We start from the raw sequence: 15308 nt of genomic DNA on the forward strand, positions 1-15308 counted from the left end.
TACAGCCACACATCTCTCAAACAGTTCCAGGAATGGGGACTCCACCACTTCTCTGGGCAGCCTATTCCGATGAGTGACCACCCTCTCCATGAAGAAACTCTTCTTAATATCCAACCTAAATCTTCCCTGTAGAGAACATTTCCTCACATCTTAAACCACAGACAGACGACAATGGAGGATTCCTCAGCTGTGGAGGCACTTGTAGGCATGCAAACACCACACACCTGTACTGTGCCAGGAAATGGCAGAGACAGGAACAGGTAGAGAAGTCCCTTCTGCAACCTCTTGGCAAGAAGTATCCAAGAGGGACATTTAAAGTACAGTAATAACATTTAGCAGAACGTACACAGGAGGTGGTTTACACTCTGCTTCCATCGACTATCCTAAAAATCCAGAGAAGTTTCACTACTCTCCTGTTAGGAAACTCATGGTAGGAGAGACTTACACAGATGAAGCTTTCAAGTAAGTCCTATTCAAATCATATAGATAAGCAACTGAAGAGGTTAGTTCTAAAATTGCAAAGTGGGACAAACAGGCAATCCTCCCCATCTTTTTATGGCCATTCTGAACTCCACACTACATTTAGCATTTTCATTACCTGAACAAACCTGTGGCACTGCCAGAAATGATTTGTTTACTTATAAAAATGTATGCTTCAGAAAAGTTAGAAGCAGAAAACTTAATTTATATGGTGCACAACTCTTTCGCTAACCTAATTTTACACAGCATAAAAAAAATAAATCAGAATGGCTAAGGATATCTGTTTCTTATTATAAAACAAACCTAACATCACGTCAACTCTCAAACTGCATAAACTTCTACCTATGTAAAACATTTATAAGCCAGGGTCAAAATGGATAATAGAGTAGGAATACCAAATACTTTATTAGAGGGCAGCCTGGAAAAAAGAACAGCTATCTTACCATGAAACATATTTAGAAAACCAGTTCTGTAACACAGGATCCACAGAGCAGAGATACAGATGTCCTGTCATAAAGAATTCATTATTTACAAATACACTACACAACACTCCATTTACAATGAAGTACCATAAATAATTCATGCTAAATATGCGTCATAAGCACAGACAGTTCCACAAAACAGGCAGTGGCATTTTCTCTGCCATTCTTACCAAGATCCCTATACTCAGTGAAACAAAAGCTGCGTGCAACAGGTACTCAATTTTCCTTAAATGACACCACTTCACTGTTCAAAGTCTCCCCCACCAACATAGTATAGAGATTTCTACACAAGTGTTGTCCCTGCAGCCACAAAAAGTGCTGTTCACTTGTTTAAGGCATAAAATTGTGCACGAGTTTTAATTTTGTCCCTGTAAGTAATACTGAACTCACAACTTCCATTCACTGCCTGTGTACAGTGTTGCATAGCTCTACCTTGTGTTTGCTGCTTTGACCTGAAGAAGCAAACACCGAAGCAGACAGGAAACTCAAGTAGTGTGACCTCTGCCTTTCTGCTGAAAATTAGGGCAGCAGTTATTGTACAAACTGTGCCAAAGACTTGACACAGTGATGGAAACATTCCTCTATTTTAAATTAAGACAAATTTTATTTCTATATGTAAACAGTCACCATGAAAAAAGAAAGTCATGAATGACATAGTTATACAGATTCATTCTAATAGGTGGAGGATTCCTAGTGCATTAGGTCTTAATTTTCTATGACCCATGCAGACACACCTATTTCCCAAAAGGTCAAGCAAAAATTACATAAAGTACCTGATTGTAAGTTTGTCTGGGGGAAGGAATAGTTGATGTTTTACAAAAAGCATTCTATACTTCATTTTGCTTTCCATTCTACTTGAATGGTTCTCCAGCAAGATACCTGCATGGATGCAAAGCTTCACTTGTCTGAGCCCCTTCATCCTCCTGAAAAAAACCAACCAACCGACCACATAACTCATCCTGCTCTATGTACAGATGATCCTTTCAACATGGACAGATAGGCAGGGCTAGATGTCTGTTTTCCTTCTTTTAAAAGCAGCAAGTAAGTTGGCAAAGAAAAAAGAAACAACAAAACAAAGGAACACACCAGACTGGTACTGGTAATAAGTAAAAGCACAAACATCACACTTGGATAGTATGTCATTGCCCAGCATCAGGTGATTTTTATCCCTTCCACAGATCCTGAATGCAGAACAGACCGCTGTGACCATCCACCCAACCTCCCCCCAGGGTGGGCTGATGATCAGAACATACATATCAGCAATGATCCTTCTTGCCAACAGCATCTAATTCCAATTCACAAGCATGTGATTAGGAATCTTTCACATTCAAAAGGATTTGTTTCAGTGAGTAATTTACCCTATTTAATAATTTGTGTGTTACAACTAGCCCAGATTCATCTGGTTTCAACTTTCAGCTATTCAGTCTCATTACACCTCCTCCTACTAAACTGGAGAGCTTTGTGTTTTCTCTCTCTCCTTTATAGATATTTGTGAAATACAGCTCAGCCACTTCACTTTAAGTAGGCATGCTAGGCCTTTTTTTTTTTTTTTAATTAGAAAAAATCTAACAGTGAAACAGGTTTTCCAACTGTAATCAATCTCTCAGTTTTCTGAAAATGCATGTTGGTTTTTTTAAGCATTTTTTTGCTAAAGCAGGCACGTAAGTACTGGACTCAGCACTCAAGTAACGATTTTGTGCTATTATACACTGGTAATACTATACACTCCTACAGTACACATTCAGCTTTTGTGCCCAAAGACTGCATCCAGTCTTTTAGGAGCATTACAAGAAGTCTGTATTTTGTTAGCTTAACCATAACCCCCCAACTTCTTTCCAATGTAAAATGCTCTCCAGAACACAGTTAAGTCTTTCCCTCTGCATAACGTGCTAACGTACTACTCAAATAGGTCTATACAGTAAGGGAGTTAATCTCATGTGAGACGAAGGACATATCATTATTTACCGTACCCCTGATCCTTGGTGGCATTTCCAAATTTAACAAGAAGTAACTTTGTTCAGCATGATTATTGGTGATCCTGAAATAATCTTGTTTCAGTTCTTCCAACTAAAAGCTTGCAGTTACTTCTCCCTCCCCTTTGCTAATAATTACATTGCCTCGTCATTCACTTATACTCAGTGCCATTATTTCTCTGTTTGTGTAATACATACAGACATAACACACATAATATAAATCCTGGCATAAAATTTGTTCTTCTTCACAGAAAAGTATTGAAGAGTATATATTTTATGTCCTCACAAGCAACAGTATAGCATATTGCTGTATAGTGCTCCATTCTGAGCACTGGATATGGCATTTTAAACGCAGCCTTCACTTTCCCACTCATAGAAAAGATTCACGAGTCAGAATAAATCCTGGGTAAGTGCATGCAGGATTGTGGTTTGTTGCTTGTTTGTTGGTTTTGTTTTTTTTTTTTTCCTTAAAGTACCTAATAAAGCATCAGCAACATTAACATTATGGTTATTAGTTTACTTAATATGATGATGTTCCATTAGACAAAAGGTAATACAATTGTAGGCTGGAAATTAACTATGGAAACATGTTGATATAGTTATATGGAGTCATGAAACTTTTTCAAATGTAGGGGCACTGTGTCTACACTACAGTTTAAACAAGTTAACTTATCTCATCTGTATATGCATAATAAACTTTTGTTCTATGCTATCATATCAGACACTCATTATTCCAGTACAAAAAAATGCTTGTTTGTTTATGTATATACACACGCACACTCTCACATACTTGAAGTTAAGCGAGCACAACTTGTTAGAACATAGTGCTTCCCATGCTTTGGCTCAAAAGTATTTACACAGTTACACTTTTCTGTCTTTTTTTAATAGTACGAAAGCTATCTTTTAGACAAACGGCACCAGCATTGTGATGCTGTGTTAAAAAAAGCAGCATGCACAAATAGGAACAGGGGCAGAAGTGTCTGAACCCAGTGTCAAAGGATCCAGAAGTCAGCTGATGCTAGAGACTCTGAGATGACTCTTGAAAAGCAAGGATTGAGTCAAAACCCAAGTACCCAGCACTGTTTAGCCCACATGGATTTATTTAGGGCATGGAAACACTAACGTAAATCTAGAAGTGTTCATTTCTTGAGCTAAAGTTTAACAGAACTTTAACTTTTTAACAAAGGTCAAAGTTTCAACACAGCTCCTGAGGTTAGCAGCTATTCACTGAACCCCCAGTTCAACAGCAGATTAATTACTAGCCACAAAGCCTTGCCTAGAACATTTAACTGATTAGCTAACAACATACTTACCAAAGCTCAGACATTTAAAAAATCTTAATTAGAATCATAGAATGGCCTTGGTTGAAAAGAACCACAATGATCATCTAGTTTCAATTAGTCAGAGCTAAAGAGTTCAAAAGATGTCCAACTTGCCTATCAGAAGAGTGCCAGGATCATCACATAGCAGTTTCTAAGTAGCCAAGCTGAGGACTCACTTCTCTGATTAAGAGATTTGGGTTTTTGTTTCAATCCACATCATTAAGTCATAAGGTAGTAATTTCTTCATTTCTGAGTGCACTAGTATCCAAAGCAAGAAAAAGACAAGGTTTTAAATTTTCACCTCCTCACAGGAAGTTCACACCTCACTGTTACCAACTAAAATATAACAGAAAGACAAGCAGCTCCAACCATCTGCTAATCTTTCCCATTCGCTATGAGCTGGCTTCAAACAAACCAAGAGATCTTTTCAAGTGTCACGCCTGGGGTTGCAGAAGGCAGCCCAGGTCAGGCAGACAAGAGAAACTCAGATCGAGCAAAACTGTCCCAGGAGGACTGCACAGATCTCTCCTCACTACAAAACATGCCTGAGCCTCAGGTCTACTGAGCGCAGGAGATGGGGCCATTGCCTGAAAGGAGAACCCTACCATGGATATGCAGCTTAAAATGCTGCTAGTCCTTACTCTGCTGGCAGGTTACATATTGGCCTTTTTGCAGCTTTTCAAGTATGATCCAAATGACAAAGTAGGCCGGGGGACTGTTTCTTTAAACACCAAATTTCTAATATAGGTTCTAGCCAGTCACTTAGCACTACATTTGTCTTTTGTGGTTGCGCGTATTTCCTATTTAAGAGAAGGACTGTAATAGTTCCTGGTTTGTCACATTTTCTTCAAATAAGATGTTTCAGCAGCAGCTTCCTCTTGTGATACATTATGCTGCATTGGTGAGCACTGTGTTTGCCCTCATCACGCTCAGAAAGGCTGGCTCAGTCATCTACAAAAAAGATTTACAGACGTGAGGCAATAAGACAACAGAGTTCAAAATCCCATTTATGATAGTCCATGGGAATTTTCCTCCATATCTAGATTCATTTCTCCCTTCTCCATCTGCACTTTCCATCTACTTCAAAACAAGGAACAAATGTTTCTCTAGCTACACAGACCTGGCACGTTTCATTTTCCTCATCGTTTAAGAGATGCCCGCAAACTATTTTGTATTAATAGTAAGAACACTCTGCACGTTGTAAAGCTTTATTCAAAGCATTCTGTGATCTTCCTCCGAAAGCGCTAATTTAGCACGTTCACAGTAGATCTGAAGCTTGTATTCTAACTCGTTCCACACAGGTGGAAGCTCAGAGGCGTGGTCAGGCTGAAGCAACTGGCTCTTTTGGTGGAACCATAGGAAGAACTCACGTCCTGCCTTCCCACACTCATTCTGCATTTCAACATGTCTGACCAACGCTTGCTCCTGCGCTTCCTGCCCAACATTTAACTTCAGAAAATGTAGCCTCTTCTTTCCTCTTTTAGTCACTGGCAGAACTTCCCAGACAGCCTTTTTTTCCCCAAAGATTTTCCAAGGTTAAATGGTTAAATCACTGAGGAATAATTTCACCACCTCTTAAGGAAACTACCTACACAGAAGAAAATATTCTCCCAACATCAATCTAAGTGGCTATGTTTTTACGTTCCAGATAACAGCCATACTAGTTGAGTATGAAAAGCTAATATTAACCCCTTTCAAATGAAAAGAATACTCTCAGGATCTGTTCTTTAAAAATAATATCCTTGGATATGCAAGAGGCTGCTAGTCAAATATCACAAAAGTCTCAATTTGTTTTAAACAGGAGAAAAAGAACATAGGTCAGTCTTTTTCTCTCATCTTCAGCTATTCTTCAGATGCACTTTTTATGTAATTGCACAATTGTATCTTTTTTTTTAATAAGAAGTAAATGTAAGCATAGACAAAAAGAAAGGACAAGCAACCAAAAAAGGATTAACATTTTAATACTATGGTAATATCTGAGTAAGGAAGTAATTTCAAATTTAACCAGTAATGAAAACCAAAATCACATATGAAAAGAAGGCAGGTCAAATGAGCATAAACTTGTCTTACATTGCAGACATCACAGGAGCTCCTAACTGTACATGACTCACCAGTGCATAAAGAACATTATTTGATTCTCACACAAGGATCCATCACCATGGCATCTGGATACACAACCTTCAATCTTGTTTCAACAAAAGTACTTCAGTCACACAAGATAATACCTCATCATTAACCACTGCCAGCTATGGTTTTCCTAAATGATGGCCACTACTACTTTTACTCAAACCTCATGCAATAACAGGCCTCACCAGAAACTGTTGGTTGAACTTCAGATTAATCTACAGATGACCCCTATGCATCTTGAAGCTAAATTAAACTCAAAATAAGGTTCATCTCCTTTTTTCTCTCAAGAAGTCTTAAAACCACAAAGCAGCCCAAGACTCCTCTCTTCACTAGGGTATTCAGAGCACACCATCCTACTTCTTTCATTCCCTCACGCCATGCCCAGAAATTGGAGAGAAACAAGAACATACTCGCACACAGCTCCAACCCTCAACCCAAAACTCAAGAACAGCTGGTCTCCCTAGTTAAGTGACCCACAGTAAGTGCATTTATCTATTGCTAGAGAGACAATGCAGAATCCCCTTGAGAGCTTCTCAGTATAAATGGAAAGTCTCTAGGCAGCAAGGTTCATCCAAAATCCTATTAAGGGCAAAAGTTGTACAGGAAGCTGCACAAATACATTCCAAGCAAAGTTTTTCTTCGTTTTTCACTCAGTAAAAGCTTGTTGGATATCCTAATTGTGCTGTGCCAAAGTTCTACCTCAACTGAGATCTACTAGTGACAGTGATGGTATAACTAGTTCAATTTCAGAGGACATTCTCAGAGAAGACTTCATCGCCCTCTCTTAAGGCTACAAAAGGACATAGTTTTGTTTTGTTTTAAGTTGCAAGCTAGCACAGGAAAGCTGAGAGAAAAAGGAGAGCTTCTTCCAAGTTGTCTATTTAAAAAATCTGGAGGAAGTTTAAGCGGGACACAGAAGTCTACCCGTTTGCTTGTCTAAAACACACCGACTAGGAGAGGGGCCAGTGAATGTGTACTTTTCCTTTTATGAGAAGCAGCATGTAATCAGAATGATATTCACATTTTCAAACTAGAAATGAAGAGGATTGAAGTGACACCACTACCTGGATAAAATCTACCTAAGCCTAAAAAAGGCAGATCCAAAGAAGAGCATTCCCTAGCCACCAAAAGATGGCTTCAGTGGGAGGGTTCCATCCCTCCAGCTCCCACAGACTTCCTGGGCTGCCCTAAGCAAATTCCGTAAGTCACAATGGGCAGTGAGATGCATAAAAAGAGGCTCTGAAAAACCATCCCTGTGGAAACAAAGGCATTGACCTTTTTAATCTCTAAGAGGTATTCAAATACTATACTCACAGGCAATCGTTAAAATGACTCATTAAAGTAGCATACTGTTAAGGCTCAGCATTTGAAAGCAAAAGGCTAATGAAGTACTCAAGCAACAAGCTTTTTTACCTCTTGATAAAATGGAAGGGGAAAAAAGAACCCAGCCCTGTTTGCACACTTTGCAGACAAATTCCCTTTGAAGTTTAACTTTTTTTCTTCCTGTTTAACAAATTTACTTCAACAGTATAAAAGTTGGAAATAACACTACCTCAGAAGTAAAAAGTTCCTCTATTCCTTACTGGTAAGCAGCACACAGACAAAAAAAAAAAAAAACACCACAGGAAATTGAGAGCTATTCATTTAGTTTTAGCCAAGTCTTTACGAGACCGTACATTTTGACTATTAGTTGATGCCACTACGCAACTGTCTGGCACACAAACCCATAAAATAAAAACTAGACCAAAAAAAAAAGCATCAACATAAAATTTTTTACCTTCAGAAAGAACACAAGTGGTATGAACACAATTCTCTAGAAAATGCTACTTAGCAAAAACAAAACAGCTACTCCCCCACATATATGCAGTATTTAAAACAAAGAATCCAAAGATGTAATTATGGTCACACAAACCCCATCTAGAAAGTACAAGCAGTTCCATTTAGGGAGTCAGAATCCTTTAAGCATTATCTCCAATGACACCACGTACCCCCACTTCCTCTCATATTTTTTATTTTGAGGTCCTGAGAGGATGCTAGCCACTGCCTTCACCAAGGATCTGACAGAAGGTGTGAAGTCACTTGTCTGCACAGAACACACAGCCTCAAGCAACAGTGAGCAATAACGGAATCAAGTTACTTTCTGGTAAAGGCTTTTTTCTGTTTAGGTACAGTTTACCCAAACAGCAACTAGCTTTAAATATAGCAGTAACACAAAAGTTACAAACTTACGTGAATAAAAGAGGATCACAAGAAATACCCCTGGGCAACAATCCTGTAAAAAGCCTGCGGGTCACAGCAGGCACGATCCAGACACAGAACTTCCTGCACAATCCTGCAGCCAAGCAAGGAAACGTAGCCACTGGATGGATAAGAACATGATTTTGTATGAGGCAGGGTGGGAGGGAGAGTATTATCTAAGATAAATAGCAGCAAGAACAACATGCATTTCTCTTCTTTTCACTGAAGAAAAGAAAACACCACAAGAATAGCTAAAGATTCAAGAAAACAAACAGCACCACATTTTATACCGAGAGTTAAAGAGTCAGCGCATTTGGTTTATCAAAGAGGATAACGGTTATCGGTGACTTAGTGACAAAATGGCTAGATGTCTCTACAAAAATTTGCTCAGAAGATAAGGAACGTATTAGTCAAAACTAAGCGCAAAAAGATGCTGCTGGGCAGAGAAAACATTTTGATGAGTTCAGAATTAATCTCCTCTGTCTGTGTAATTACAGTTAATTGATACGACGTGCAGTATGCTCAGACATTTATCAGCAGCAAGCTGGCAAAATGCAGTATCCTTAAGAAACACTTCATCTTACCCAGCTGACTAAAGCTGTGTCCCATTCCTCTGGTGTTTACATCTTCCCCACTTTGTAGCAATGCCATACATCAGACATACAGACCTCTGCAGCAAGGTAAAGCCAGCCAGTTTAGCTCTTGAAGGACAACTTCAGGAGCAGAAGCTGTTCCCTGTGCACTACTAAAACACTAAAACCAAAGTTCACCATTCCAGCTCTTTAGCATTCTCCATGACCTCAGCTCAAGATACTTAAGAACCTTCCCAGTGCCCCAGGACTGACTGCAAGCCACTGCTCTGCTGCTCTAACTAGTAATAACCAGTGCTGGAGATTCACATTTTTGTGTGGCTAGCTGAGGGACATGAAATGAACTTCCCAAATAATTGCTGAAGGCAGACCTAAGCACAATAGCTTGTAACACTAAGTTCTTCTCCCCACTTTTCAGCTCACAGCAACTCGCATTAAACAAGGGCACCTGGACAAGGCATTACACGACATTCACCTTATGGATAAATAGACAAGAGTTTGCCATACTGCTGCATTCTTGGCAAAACACTCTACTACTACAATCAAAGTACACAAGAATATATGTAGCACAAAAAAATAGAACCTCTGTAACTCTCCTGGAGGGAAATGAGCGTAATTTACAACTACAACGTGTTGCATGCTGTCATTTACAGTTGAGAGTGAGCAACTCTACAAAGTAACAACAGAAGTTACAGACTTTCCATAAAAGCCACCAAGGGAGAGTTCATGATCTTCATTACTAAGACAGGTAGAAAGGTAACAGAGGCTCATTCTGGGGACAGACATCTATGAATGTATTTCACACAGAACACATTTTCTAAAACTACAGCCCATTCCTTGGCATTTACGAAGTCCACAAACGACAAGTTACCCCTATCGCTTCGGGGCACACTGGCTGAGAATGAAGATGGCAGCCTGAAAGGTTTCCCCCTGGGGCTGCAGGCAGGTTGCCACCTGACAGTGACACTGAGAGCTGTCTCCCCACTCCTCACTTCACCACGCGTGGCACGGGGCAAGCTCAGCTCCTCAAGGCATCAGCTCTTGCAACAGGAACAGGAATATCACCACTTGCAGCTGAAGATCAATCATGAATCAAGAGAGCATGTTTTCTGTGGGAGACTAACAGTGAGCAGACTTCTGATATTCTCAGAGCGTGGCCATCTTCTCAGCCTGGGTACCTGAACTAACATTTTCCTTTACTTTCAATATCTAGGGCATTTTAAGTTTAATCTCAAATGCGAATTCTGCAACTTTTCCTTCTCGGCATTCTCCCCAACATTTTTAGAATGTTTGGATTTCTTTTGAACCCTTGAGTTACTGGCACTATTCAGGTTGGCAAGAGAAGCTAAAGCTTGGAAACTGCACAGACTCCACCCAGAATGAGTTTTAGAGAAAAAAAAAGCAGAACATCTCCCTATCTCTCTACATCAGCAGCGAAGTGTTAGCCTCCCTGCTAGAATTTCACCATCAGCCTCAACTAAAATTTCCCTTTTAACTCTCCCAGAACCCTGCCTTTAATTCGGTTAGGAAAAGATTGGTATGAACAGTAGAAAGCCATGAGAGATGTGGGGAGGAAGAAGGTAAGGCGAGGAGGGCACGATCCAGATGGCCGGTATTGGTGGTTAACAGTTCAGTATCGAGAGTCAATCTGATTAGTTTCAGAAGTTAAGAGGTAAAAAGCCCCCACCAAAAACAAACCCCCGAACCTTCTGTGTTTTCTGTAGCTAGGGTTTCTGAACAGGATTTGAGAGAGGCCTCTTTGTACCAACAGTAATGATGCATGGCAGGATCTCGATACCTGTAGCATCATATACAACAACTAATCATTTCAGCATTGTGCTACAAAGGAGTATTATCCCCTTGTTACTGAAAGGGGAGCTGACTCAAAGAGGACCAAGGGAGTTGCCCCAAACCACAGGGTAGTCATTAGCAGAGCTGCAGTTACAAATTCCAGTGCTATTTTCACACCTGTATCGCAGAGTGGGCACACAGCATGCTCCCCAGGTGGAGATCACCTGCTCTGCACACCCCAATCTCCTGGTTCCGGCCAAGCTGTCAGTACAGCGGATGCACACAGCCCAAGGACTCAGGCCAGAAAAATAACTCTAAGGAGAAGTAAGAGCTAATGCCCTACATTGGTTCACTGAGCAGCCATGCAAGTGATAGAGATGGTCCCAGGGGCAGTGAGAGATAGGTAACATGCAACCCAATCCAATGTGTAATGACAAATGCGCTCCACCTTGTTTGTGATTATGTACTCAGAGGGGAACTTCAGATCAGTTCACTTTTCAAGCAAAAAGTGAAATGGCTCTTTCCATTTTAGCCTCAAAGCTTGACTGTGCGTTTTACAGTGCTGATTTCAGTTTCTCTTAGTTGTTTGATCAAGACTGCAGACAAAGTTACCTGCATCCTACAGAACCACACAGTTCACCATGTGCGTACCCTACAGTGAAAGGTGACTTTTGTCATAAGCATAGCTTGAGAAACATTGGATAGGTCAACTGTCCATCTAAACGTTTACAGGAGCGCTGATCTCACAACAGCAAGCCTGGGAAACCTAGTGCAACAGAGATGGGAAGGGGGAAGTGAGTATTCCACTTTAAAAGCAGAACCACAGAAATTTGCTTTTCATAAGATGATTAGTCTTAACTTTATATATAAACTTATAACTAGGCCTCTGTTATGTTAGTTGAATGTATTCTCCCACTTTCTGTATTCTGCCTAATATTAGCCAGACCCGAGTTCTCCAGACATTCCTTCTAACTCACTTCATCCTTTGAAGCTGACAGTTATCTACACAGTCAGGCACTGAAGTAATTTATTCTTTCAGAAGCGTTAAGCATTTACAACTTGCAACATCAAGTTGTGCAAATATTCAAATTTTCTGGAAGAAAAAGAAAAGGAAAAAGCATTTACCTTGATGTCTACATTTATGTAGATATTTTCTCCCCCCAAAACTTCGTTATTTAGAAGCTTTTCCTTATGCATGAGAGATTTCCCATTTTCCTCCCTGTACTTTCCAGGTACTTTCCACATACTGTGACAAAACAACCAAATAACACAAGAAAGGGAACTCAAAATACCTGTTACTTTTTTATTCAAACAAACTCTCTTAATTTGAAGGCTTCTCTAAGATGTCTTCTAAGGAGACAAAAATATTCATAAGCAATGTCAAAGGAAATCAGTCATTCTAATCCAACAGCAATGCCAAAATTCTGCACATACATGCATTAACATAAGAAGAAACTACACTGCACCAACCAGATTAGACAGAAATCATTCTCTCACTTCACCTCAGTCTGGTCTCATCAAAACCACTTGTTATTCCCCATAAAAAAAAAAACAAGAACAGAACATCCAAAATATGGAGGGGAAAAAAAACCAACATAAACACTTCAGTGAGATACTGTAGTTCTCGATGTATTAAACGGGTGTTTTTCACTGCCAAGAATCATTCAAAAAGAACAACCAGAAATGTTTGCAAAACAGATTGCTACTATAAAATGCATTAACACAGCATGCCCCAGCTATTAATAACAGAATATACATCAACACACTGCTCTTCAGATAATCAATATTAATTGGCAATCTAATTTGGAACTGTTAAGACAAGTGACCTTGGAGCAGCAATCCATCAGGTCTAAGCTAACGGAAGGTGAAAGTAGGCCTGGTAACAGTTACTTCCTTGTCATTTCCTTTCAAATATGACACAACGCTGTCTCAATGATCAAAGCCATTTTTATCTCACAGATGTACCTCTGGAAATAGAGTACGTCTTATAGAATGATTTTATGCTTATGATTCAGATTATCAGACAACCCCTGTAGTTCACAAGGGCCTCTGGCTCCTTGGAAGGAAGCGAGAAGGTCACAAGGAAATATGAGGAAAGGAAAAGAATATGCTGGGTGAGAGCTCTGGCATCCATCAACATCAGCACAAGCCCATCATGTCTCATGGTGATCCTGTGGATGTTTCATCAGTACTACATTGGAAGGAGTAGTAGCAGGGAACAGGTTCAGAAATATCCATTAAAACTGTAAGCAACTACATATACATAAGAACAAGGAACAGTTGACAACGGTGGCCTTGAGAAAGAAAGAGTTTGAACAGGACCGTCCACTTCTTCCTGTGAGGCAGGAAGATAGGAAGTAGGACAGTGGCACCTCTCTGACCCAGGCTGCTGGGGAAGGAACAAATGAAGCCCCTCTGAAAGCCAAGAGAAGAGAATGAGGCACAGACATTCATAGCTCCAGATTAATTTCAACCCTGAAATGGTATCACACAAAGCGAGGACACAGTCTTCTAGAGGTAAAAGACGAGAGCCAGCGGGAAGCACTAACTTCACTCTCTCAGAATCTCATTTCAAAGCCAATTCTATGATTTCTAGGGACCTGACTCGTTATTTGTACCTGCCTGGGGCTGGCAATAAAGCCATGGTGAGAAAAGGTGTCAACGCCTTAAGCTGCAGAACATGCTCAAGATGCAAAGGTCCCTCGGTGGCTGTTTTATGAGATAAGGAGAGAGCAAGTTAAAAAATAAAAAAAAAAAAGAATCATACTGCACAGGTTAAAGAGCAAAGATTCATGAATATCTACTTTGCAGCAAAAAGCAATGCTTTAAACAAAAAATCAAATGAATGAGTTAGATCAATCCAATAAGTATGAGGAGCAATACCTTAGGAAAGCAAGCAGCTGAGTGAGTGTTGAGGCACAGTCCAACCTGAGTGCAAAAGCAGTACACTCAAAAAGCACTACATTTGTACCAGAAAAATAAGATCATTTCCAAAATCAAGAGAATTTGCTAGACCAAACCAGCCTGAACACAAGCATTTATAGTTAACCCATGCTTGACTCCACACACTGGCTGTGCATGAACGACGGCAACACCACGGCTGTGGTCACTATCATGGTGACACCCGTGACCAACACACGAGGGGATGGTAGCTCAGCTGAGCTGAACACTCTAAGAAGTCCTGAATGCAGATGTAATTATCCATTCTTGGAACATAGGTAGGCCAGTTCCAACATGTGGGAGTGAAGATGGTTTACATAACAAGCAAGGTATGCATTTACATAATAGCACTGCAGCCTGCCAGACCTCTCACCTGAAGAGCTGTATTTTACCAGCTATGTGCATACTGTCTACTCAGAGGTGGCCTCCTGAGCCATTAAATTACATACTCATAGTGCAACTCAATGGTGGTGTGAAAGGGTGTGGTTTGAATGGACAAAGAGGAAAAGGTCCAGCACTTGCAGAAAACTAAGAAACAAGTGAGCCTTTGATTCTTGCATACTCCATGCTGGGCTAAGAGCCACCTTAGTTTTCAATTCTTGCTTGGGTAGCCACCCTCCAAAAACGGTAACTCCACTAAGCAAACAAAATTGAAATGGAAAAAAAATAAATCAAGTCTGGCTACAAGAGCTAAATCTCTGAACCAAAGGAAACAGGCTTTTAGTCCTGATCCTCTTGTAATGACATAATGCATTCAGCTCTTTTCACTATACTTTCCAACCAAAAGCCTCAAAGAACAATAGGGATTTTGAGGCCTCTGAGTTACACAGAGCTCAGGACAACAGGGGACAAAATGAAATACATAAATGAATGAGCAGGATAAGTGACAAGCTAGACGGACTGCAAGTCGAAAAACAGTGCCTGCATCATACTACTACTATGCTCAGCTGTTTGTTGTTCCAGTATGGTTATTCCAACACTTCCAGCCTTAAAGACATCTAGTCCTCTCTGCCAGTGAAAGCATCTGGACCAGAAACTTTTTATCTTTCAGTTTTTATGTGAACCCAGCTTTTTTTGAAACGTTGCTATTAAAAATCAGCACACATACGGCTTCCTTCAGAACACCAGTGACAGAAAATTCTTGTTTCACACTCAGACCTAGAGGTTTTAACTCATACACATTCTATCTTAATAAAAACAATCTGATTTTGAAAATATTGCAACAGGAAAAACAAGTTTCAAAGCACAGAAGCTAAAACAGCTCAAAGATCTTTTTACTTTTCAAATACCCCGAGGGAAGGAGGGAAAATCCTAAACCTAAACAAAAAGGCTTTTACTCACTTGTAACTTTAAGAAAGCTCTACA

At 40.0% G+C, this 15308-nt stretch overlaps 1 protein-coding gene across 12 annotated transcripts in view; it reads right to left on the reverse strand.

Annotated features, from left to right (window-relative positions):
- TRERF1 (transcriptional regulating factor 1) overlaps window positions 1-15308 on the reverse strand; it is a 103037-nt gene that overhangs the window by 59471 nt on the left and 28258 nt on the right. For 3 of the 12 annotated variants that reach the window (XM_025148831.3, XM_046939664.1, XM_046939665.1), the window contains exon 3: window positions 8614-8743. The exons of the other annotated variants lie outside the window; for them this stretch is intronic. The gene's annotated coding sequence lies outside the window, so the exon portion shown is untranslated. The remainder of the gene's footprint in view (window positions 1-8613; window positions 8744-15308) is intronic. 12 annotated transcript variants of the gene reach the window in all.

This window comes from Gallus gallus, chromosome 3, assembly GCF_016699485.2.
Source record: "Gallus gallus isolate bGalGal1 chromosome 3, bGalGal1.mat.broiler.GRCg7b, whole genome shotgun sequence".
NCBI classification, from domain to species: domain Eukaryota; kingdom Metazoa; phylum Chordata; class Aves; order Galliformes; family Phasianidae; genus Gallus; species Gallus gallus.